Below are 9,056 nucleotides of genomic sequence, written 5' to 3'. Positions count from 1 at the left end.
GCCATCTGCCCCACTGAGCACTCGCGCTCGCGCCCCGGAGAACGGCGAGGTGGGCCGGGGACAGCGTGCTGGCGGTTCTGCCGGTCTGCTCCTGGCGGCCACACCTGGCCTCACTGCCCACGCCGTCTGCAGACCGTGGTGTCCCTGGGGATCAGGCGCCTGGGGACCATGACCTGCTCCCACCCGCGGCTGCTGCGCAACTTCACCAAAGCCACCAACGTCCGCCTGCGTTTCCTGCGCACCAACACGCTGCGGGGTCACCTCACGGGCAAGGCGCTGCGGGACCCCACAGTCATGCCCCGGGTGAACCCACCCTGTCTGGCCTGCGGGGCAGCCCCTGGCGGACGGGGCAGGAGCCGGCTCTGGGGGGCAGCCTGGGCCCGAGGCCCTGGGACTCCGGGGGGGGGGGGGGGGTCTGGGCCTGGCGCTCGGGCCGGCAGGGCAGTGTTATTGCGGCATCAAGGACATCAGCACCGGGGGCCGCTGTGTCTGCCACGGCCACGCGGATGTCTGCGATGCCAAGGACCCCTCGGACCCTCGCAGGTGAGGCCCTTTCAGCTGAGGCCCCTTTTACACGAGGCTTCTTTCTGATGAGACCCTTAAAGGTGACCCCCCCCAAGGTGAGACCCCTCTTAGGTGGGGCCCTTTCAGCACAGGCCGCTCCCAGGGGCCGCCCCGTTTTTCTGAAAGACACAGGACAGTGAGCCCACCTGACTTTCCATTTCCAGATCCTGGCTCCCAAGACGCTGAACTGGGAGTCTCACTGGTTCCCCGGCAAGGCCAGGAGGGCTCCCTGGCGCCGCCGTCCCCGCCCCGGTGAGCAGCGAGGGCTGCAGTGCCGGCGCGGGCCACCAGGTGGCGCAGCGCCCTTCCTGTCCCGCAGCGGCTTTGCCCGCGGCGTGAGAGGACGCGGTGCCCCCACGTTAGCGTCGCCCCGCAGGCGCTGCAACCATGCCGTCTGCCGGCCTGGCCTCAGACCCGAAGCGACCGCGACCTCCTCGTCCGCCCTCAGACGCGAGGCCCCGAGGGTGAGTGCGACCTTCCCTTCCCAGCCCCGCGGGCACCGCCTTCCCGTGCGCAGCCGCCTGCTGAGGGGCGGCCGGTCCTCAGAGACCCGGGAGGGGCTCCGTGGGGACGTGTGGAAACGGGGCACCCGCACTCTCCACCCCACCGACGTCCCCCACGCCCAGGACGTGGTGGCCACGGGTGTGACGTGCACGCGCAGGACGCGGTGGCCACGGGTGTGACGTCCACGCGGTGGCCTCTCCACCCCAATGGGGAAGCAGCCTCTGAGCTGGACGTGGGTCTGGCTCAGCCTCTGTGAGGGAGGTCGCTGTCCTCTGTGCGTCACCGGCAGGGCGTTCAGGTGGTTGCTCATGAACGCAGTTTCCTTACAGTCATTCCATCCTTCCAGGGAGCGTGGCGTCGCCGCGGGACGTCCTCTGTCTCCCGCCTTCAGAGTCCCCGGCGTCCTTGCCGTGTGAGGTCTGCAACGTCACGGAAAGTCCTCCCGTGTGTTTTGCAGCAGCCACGTGCTCCCAGGTCGTCACCGTGAACCCCAAATCAGGAAATACATCTTCCTCTCCGACCATCCCATCCCCCAGGCCCGCTTCTCTGCCTTCCCCAACTGGGAGAAAAATGTGTCTTTCCCTCCGGTTCCAGTTTTCTTTTCCCAGAACCGTTTCTGAGACTGTCCCTCAGTTTCCCCGCCTTGGCAGATCTAAAGGGCAGAGATGACTTCACGGCGGGTGTGGGCAGCGCTTCCTCCTGAGCGCACAGGCCTGGCCACGGCCTGCAGACCCCACGCATCCTGCCTGCTCCCCTGTCCCATGGGGTCCACCCCAGCTGCCTGCGGTCTACTCTGCTGTCATTTTCAGGTGCACAGCAGGCTGTTGGTGTCTCGGGCTTTTATTCGGGTTCTGTCAACCTGTCCACACAGTGGACACCCTTAGCAGATTTTCTAAGGCTTTGCCCAGCTAGAGCCTTAAAGTCACAGCAGTTTGTAATATCTAACGGTAGAAAAAGTGGATGATGTGATTTTTCAAAAGACAAAGAATTTCTTTTTTTCTTTCTTTCTTTTGAGACAGAGTCTCACTGTGTTGCCCGGGCTGGAGTGCCATGGCATCAGCCTAGCTCACGGCAACCTCAAACTCCTGGGCTCAAGTGATCCTCCTGCCTCAGCCTCCCAAGTATCTGGGACTACAGGCATGTGCCACCATACCCGACTAATTTTTTCTATATATTTTTGTTGTCCAGCTAGTCTCTTTCTATTTTTAGTAGAGATGGTGTCTCGCTCTTGCTCAGGCTGGTCTTGAACTCCCAAGCTCAAACAATCCACCCACCCCGGCCTCCCAGAGTGCAGGATTACAGGCCTGAGCCACCGCACCCAGCCCCCTCCAAATTATTATCTGATATATCATGTGCAAGAATCACCTTCAATTTATACATAAACCAAGGAAATAGTAGCTAAACACAGAGTTCATATTTGGGATAATTAGTAAAGAAAAATTAAATCTCACTGCCAAATGAATGGCAAATGGCCCAATTGATCATGGAAATTTCATAAGAATTTACTGAACCACATGTTACCTTACTGTAATTCTCTAGCCATGTGCGTGCACACCGGTTGCAAGGTATCTCAGGTTTGCACACTGATGTTTACATCACCAATCGATATAGTTAAGTGATAAAGTCCTAGTCCATATTATGACAACGTATATAAATATCTGAAAGCACCTTTTAAAATTTCACCGTTTTTATCACTTGTGAATATATAATTCAATGGAGTGTCGGACATTGCCCGTGTTGTGCAACCATCTATTTATTAATAGTTCCAGATGTTTTTCTTCTTCCTCTGAAGGAAACTCGAAGCCCGTTACGAAGTCACTTTCGTTTCCCTGTCCCCCAAGTCCCCGGCAAGCACTAATCTGTATTTCATCGCTGTGGATTTGCCTGCTCTGGACATTTCATACAAATGGACTCATATAATATGTGGCCTTTGTGCCTGGTTTCTTTCACTTAGGACGTTTTCAAGGTTCATCCGTGTTGTGATATACATCAGTACTTCATTCTTTTTCTCTGTATGATTCCATACACACAGCATTCACCGTTCTTAAGTGCCCACTGCAGTGGCTTGAACCACATGCACATCGCTGTGGAACCATCACCACCATCCGTGTCCAGAATTTCTTTCATCTTCCCCAAGTGGAACTCTGTACTCGTTGAACACCCACTTCGTATTTTCTCTTCCCCCAGCCCCTGGAAACTACTCCAGCTACCTAATAAGTAGAGCACACTCTATTTGTCGTTGTGTGCCTGGGTTGTTTCTCTTAGCACGATGTTGTTACGTATGTCAGAATTTCCACATTTTTAAGGCTGAATTATACTTCACTGTGTGGATGGCCCACGTTTTATATATCTGCTCATCTGTCAGTGGACACTTGCGTTGCTTCCACCTTTTGGTACCATGAATAATGCTGCTCTGTCCTCATGGGGCCTCCTCCTGGGGTGTCTGTTATAAGGACACCTGTCATTGGATTTAGGGGCCCCCATCTCAAGATCCTTAACTTAATTACTTCTACAAAGACCCTATTTTAAAATAAGTTCCTATTCTGAGGTTCCTGGTGGACGCGAATTTGGGGGGCTCTATCACACCAGCTCTACCAGTGACACGAGCATTTGCTAGGGGTGTTCACCAGAGGGCCAGGTCCCCAATTGCCCTGCTCAGCTCCCTGCCCAGGGTCCCTGTGCACAGCTGGGAGCTCAGAGGTCCCTGCAGGAGGCCGGCTCTCAAGGGTGCCCATTCCCCTGCCCTCTGCTCACACCTGAGCTGGCTGGTGCGGGTCCACTCCCTGCCTGTCAGGTTCTGGACTCTGCGGCTGGCCTTGCACCTCCTGAGAGAGACAGAGACAAGAGAGTGAGGGAGACAGAGACACAGATAGACAGAGGGCAGGGGAGACAAAGAGGCAGAGATGAACACACACGCAGAGGAGGGAGGGGGCAAGTAGGAGGTGTGGCCACCTGGGTGGCACAGCGACACCACATGACATCTTGGGAGTGCCACCTGCCCTGGAGCTCCGTGGATGGAACTGACTCGGTTTTGCCAAAGGATGGTCACGGAGCCCCACTGTCCTCCCCAACCATGTGAACCTGGTAGAAAGTCCCAGGGCCTTCCTGAACCAGTGGGATCTACACAGCCAGGTGTGGGGCAGGCCCTGGTGGAACCAAGCCTCCCAGGGAAGCCTTAGAGAGGGGAGTGGGGGGACCTGTGTCCACACCTGTCCTACCCCTCCGCCCTCTGCAGCAGTGGGGTGGGGAGGGGGCAGCTCTCCCTCCTGGAAGCCTCTCTGGCTGACGGGCATTGGGCTACTGCTTTGGGCCAGGAGGGTGTCAGGACGCTGACTTGGCAGCGGGGTGGGTTGTGGCTGTGGGGTGCAGAAGTCTCGGGGACACAGGGCTCCTGGGCAGCTCCCTTTGCCCAATCCACAGGTATGGGACTGTGCAGGGGCTAAGGGGCTTCTGCTCACCCCCCAGGCCCTGCAGGCCCCTCTCTGTCCCTCCTGCATGGTCCGACTCCTCCCTCAGCATTCACCCCCCTCCCTACCCGGGGAGCTCCAGGGTTTAGAGTTTCATTCCAGGTGGCCTGGGGCTGCTGGCGTGGGCGGTCGGTCATGCTTGGCCTCAGCAACGCCTGGATGTCTGTTCAGCCTCTCCCTGGAGAGGCAGCACCATTCACACCCTCCCCCTCCGCAGAGCCAAGGCAGGACCAGCCCCGTCGGACACCACCCAGCCCACAGCACACCTGGCCCCTGGCCCTGGAGTTTGGCTGCCCGCAGCCTCGGGCCTGCTGAGTCCCTCCCGGAGTCCTGGCCCAGGGCAGGCTCTGTCCTCAAGCAGCACTGCTAGGGCCCTCTCACTGGAGCCACGTGGGGCTCGAGCAGCCGGATGCCAGAACAGGGGCCTCTGGACCTGGTTCCTGTTTTGGGCACAGAACCACGCAGCTCAGCGCCTCGCCTGCCTGGTCCCAGCCCTGCCTGTGTTCCTGGGCCTCCCCAACGTGCCCCATCATTTTGTTTGGAGTGGGCAGCTACTGGGGGTCGGGGGGCTGAGGCAATATGGCCGTGATCAACAGCTCCTGCTTGTGAGCACTTGTGAGCACCTTGCGAAGCACCTCAAAATCCACCAGGAACATGAAAGCCAAACTCAGGAGATGCTCGAGACACACATGGGGGCCTCTGACCCTGGCAGGCAGGGACTTAGTGGGAATTGGCTGGCCGCAGGGCAGACAGCTGACCCTCGACATCGGAAGGCGCCGAGTACATGCAGTAGGCTCACAGCAGGCCAACATCCCCCCACGTGTCAGGGCTACGAGCTGGCCCGATGCCTGCCAGCCTCAAGATGCCCAGGCCCCTGGAGAGGAAGCTACCTATGCTAGAGCACCGGCCTGGCCAAGCAGGGTCCTGGAGGGAAGCAGCAGAGGTGTTGGGGAGCAAGGGGAAGTGGCCCCTAGGATGTTCCAAAGTCCAGCCAAGGACACCGGCAGGAGGCAGTGGGGAGCTGTGCCGGTTGCAGGCAGGGTGCCACATGGCAGAGGAAGCTGGCACAGCTGGCAGCTTTCAAGCTAGATCGCAAAAGGCCACCAGCAGCGGTCGCAGTGGGGACTCAGGGTCCCTGGCCTTGAGCAAGGATTCTCAGCCGGGGTACGGTGGCTCCCCAGTGTCCCAAGCGCCCGGAGGATGGGCCCTTTGATGCGCGGGAGCTGGGCAGCCTCTGCCGGGCAGGGCGACCATGCAGCCCACTGCTGAGCGAGTGAGGTCCGTGCCCTCGGGGCTCCAGTAGCTCCCATGAGGCCCGGGCAAGGATGAGCTGCAGCCTGAGCGGGAGGTCTGGGGAGGGTGCAGGGCGGGGCCGGGCGGGCCCGAGGGTGTGGACAGCTGGGGAAGGTCTGGTGCATGGCAGGAACAGAAGTTCTCTGAAAAGGAGTCTGGAAGAAAGAGACTCATTCCAGAGACCCCGCCTTCCGTCTGATAGGGTGGCCATTCCAGAGAGCACAGGCAAGGCTCAGGTCACACAGCGGAAGTTCCCGCCCAAGCTCTAGTCAGGTTCATTATACAAATGAGGGATTCACTGCTTGGTCTGATTGATCAGTGCAGCTGAGTCCTGATTGGTCAATACAGATGAGTCTGATTGTTCAATGCAGCTGAGTCTGATTGGTCATGGTGGCTTACTTCTAATTGCTCAATGCAGCTGAGTCTGATTGGTCAATGCAGCTGAGTCTATTGGTCACTGTGGCTTACTTCTAATTGCTCAATGCAGCTGAGTCTGATTGGTCACTGTGGCTTACTTCTAATTGCTCAATGCAGCTGAGTCTGATTGGTTAATGTGGCTGAGTCCTCATTGGTCAATGAGCTGAGTCGGGTTGGACAGTGAGACTGCGTCCTGATTGGCCAGTGCAGCTGAGTTTGATTGGTCAGTGAGGCTGAGTCCTGATTGGTCAGTGTGGCTGAGTCTGATTGGACAATTTGGCTTAGTCCTGATTGGTCAACTTGGCTGAGTCTGCTCCGTCAATGTGGCTGCGTCTGATTGGTCAGTGCAGCTGAATACTGATTGGTCAATATGGCTGAATCTGATTGGTCAGTGTGGCCGAGTCCAGACTAGTCAGTGTGGCTGAATCTGACTGGTCACTGTGGCTGAGTCCTGATTAGTCAGTGTGGCTGAATATGATTGGTCAGCGTGGCTGAGTCCTGATTAGTCAGTGTGGGTGAATCTGATTGGTCAGTGCGGCTGAGTCCTGATTGGTCAACGTGGCTGAGTCTGATTGATCAATGCGGCTGATCTGATTGGTCGGTGTAGCTCCGTTCTGACTAGTCAGTGTGGCTGAATCTGATTGGTCAGCGCAGCTGAGTCCTGATAGGTCAACGTGACTGAGTCTGATTGCTCAATGCCGCTGAGTCTGATTAGTCAGTGTGGCTGAATCTGATTGGTCAGTGTGGCTCAGTCCTGACTAGTGAGTGTGGCTGAATCTGATTGGTCAGTGCGGCTGAGTCCTGATTGGTCAACATGCATGAGTCTGATTGCTCAATGAGGCTGAGTATGATTGGTCAGTGAGGCTACGTGGTGATCGGTCAGTGTAGCTGATTCCTCATTGGTCAGTCTAGCTGAGTCGGATTGGACAAGCTGGATGAGTCCAGATTGGTCAACTTGGCTGAGTCTGCTCCGTCAGTGTGGCAGCGTCTGATTGGTCAGTGCGGCTGAGTCCTAATTGGTTAATGTTGCTGAATCTCATTGGTCAGTGTGGCTGAGTCCTAACTAATCAGTGTGGCTGAAACTGATTGGTCAGTGCTGCTGAGTCCTGATTGGCCAAGGTGGATGAGGCTGATTGTTCAATGCGGCTCAGTCTGATTGGTCAGTGAGACTGAGTCCTGATTGGTCAGTGTGGCTGAATGTGATAGGGTAGTGTGGCTGAGTCCTTATGAGTCAGTGCGGCTGAGTATGATTGGGCAATTTGCTGAATTCTGACTGGTTAATTTGGCTGAGTCTGCTTTGAAAGTGTGGCTACGTCTGATTTGTCAGTGTGGCTGAGTCCTGACTAGTCAGTGTGGCGGAATCTGATTGGTCAGTGCTGTTGAGTCCTGATTGGTCAACGTGGCTGAATCTGATTGGTAAATTTGTCTGAGTATGAATGGTCAGTGAGGCTGAGACCTGATTGGTCCGTGTGGCTGAATCTGATTGGTCAGTGTGGCTGATTCCTCATTGGTACGTGTAGCTGAGTCGGATTAGTTAGTGTGGCTGAGTCCTGAGTAGTCAGTGTGGCTGAATCTGATTGGTCAGTGCGGCTGATTCCTCATTGGTCAGTGTAGCTGGGTCTGATGGGACAATTTTACTGAGTCGTGATTGGTCAATTTGGCTGAGTCTGCTTCCTAAGTGTGGCTGCGTCTGATTGGTCAGTGCGGCTGAGTCCTGATTAGTCAGTTTGGCTGAATCTGATTGGTCAGTGTGGCTGAGTCCTCATTAGTCAGTGTGGCTGAATCTGATTGGTCAGTGCTGCTGAGTTCTGATAGGTCAACGTCACTGAGTCTGATATTTAATGCGACTGAGTCCTCTTTGGTCAGTGTGGCTTCGTCTGATTGGACAACTTGGCTGATTCCTGATTGGTCAATTTGGCTGAGTCTGATTCATCAGTGTGGCTGCGTCTGTTTGGTCACTGAGGCTGAATCCTGATTGGTCAATTTGACTGAATCTGATTGGTCAGTGGACTGAGTCCTGATTGGTCAATGTGGCTCAGTCTGATTGGTCAGTGTGGCTGAGTCCTCATGAGTCAGTGTGGCTGAATCTGATTGGTCAGTGTGGCTGAGTCCTGATTGCTCAACGTGGCTGTGTCTGATTGCTCAATGCGGTTGAGTCTGTTTGGTCGGTGCAGTTGAGGCCTGATTGGTCAATGTGCCTGAGTTTGATTGGACATTTTGGCTGAGTCCTGATTGGTCAATTTAGCTGAGTCTGATTTGTCAGTGTGGCTGCGTCTGAGTGGTCATTGTGGCTGAATCCTGATTGGTCAATGTGGCTGAATCCTGATTAGTCAGTGTGGCTGAATCTGATTGGTCTGTGTAGCCCAGTCCTGATTGGTCAACGTGGCTGAGTCCTGTTTGGTCAATGCAGCTGAGTCTGATTGGTCAGTGTGGCTGAGTCTGATTGGTAGTGCAGCTGAGTTCCAGAAGTGCTAAAGCTGATCCGAGGCTCAGGTTTCTGGGGAACTCCAGTGCTGTGCGGGCGCGGTGCGGGCGTGGCCTCCAGTCAGCAAATGACCTCTGGGCTCCATGTTAAAATCAGACCCTGCGGCTGCTCCGGTCCGTCTTGAAGGATGGGCTTTCAGGTACACATTTGTCCGCATTCTGCCTCTGAGCCGGACCCGTCCGGGGCAGTGGCTGCAGCCAGCCCAGTCCCCCTATTCCACGCGGGACCCCAGCGGCAGTGGAGGGGCCGGGCAGCGCCACCAGCCCTCTGCCTAGGAAACGCCCAAGCGCCTGTGAAATACGGATCGGTTCTGGGTCCCGTCAGCG

The 9,056-nt window shown here is 56.3% G+C and overlaps 1 long non-coding RNA gene across 1 annotated transcript in view; it reads left to right on the top strand.

Moving 5' to 3' along the window:
* The first annotated feature begins 8,721 nt into the window (after window positions 1-8,721).
* Window positions 8,722-9,056, top strand: part of LOC138387765 (uncharacterized) — a 63,020-nt gene continuing 62,685 nt past the window's right edge. Inside the window, exon 1 of the long non-coding RNA XR_011233969.1 lies at window positions 8,722-8,869. This is a non-coding gene — a long non-coding RNA (uncharacterized lncRNA). The remainder of the gene's footprint in view (window positions 8,870-9,056) is intronic.

This window comes from Eulemur rufifrons, chromosome 7, assembly GCF_041146395.1.
Source record: "Eulemur rufifrons isolate Redbay chromosome 7, OSU_ERuf_1, whole genome shotgun sequence".
Taxonomy (NCBI): domain Eukaryota; kingdom Metazoa; phylum Chordata; class Mammalia; order Primates; family Lemuridae; genus Eulemur; species Eulemur rufifrons.
This window is presented reverse-complemented; position numbering and strand designations above follow the sequence as displayed.